This window comes from Sinocyclocheilus grahami, unplaced genomic scaffold, assembly GCF_001515645.1.
Source record: "Sinocyclocheilus grahami isolate Dianchi unplaced genomic scaffold, SAMN03320097.WGS_v1.1 scaffold6338.1, whole genome shotgun sequence".
In the NCBI taxonomy this organism is placed as follows: domain Eukaryota; kingdom Metazoa; phylum Chordata; class Actinopteri; order Cypriniformes; family Cyprinidae; genus Sinocyclocheilus; species Sinocyclocheilus grahami.
In genome coordinates, this window is record NW_015510785.1 from 1 (window position 1) to 422 (window position 422).

Here is a 422-nt window from a genome sequence, read left to right on the forward strand (position 1 = left end):
TTAGATGTAATAATCGGCACTAAAATAGACAGTTTTTACATTAACTTTTTAATTGTATAATTATGATGCCCCCTCCCCAATTTGTTGTAGAATTATGAATATTTAAACAGGGCAGTCATAACTTTTTATAACAGATTTATTCAAACATACAGTAAATAAGACATCACTAACAGGTTAACTAAATCTATAATGAATATGTAATATGGTGACTAGACATTTAAGAACTATTTCTAGTTGACTAGAACTAGATATGGACATTGAATGGCTTTTCTGAGGTAAATGTAGCATTAAATAACATTGATTGCAAGCTGTTTATTGAGTCTTTCTGTTGTTAAGTGATTACATGAGGCGTGATGTGTTTTTAGTAAATTGTACTGTATCTTTTAATGTACCTTTTGATGTTCATTCATTTCTATTTCATG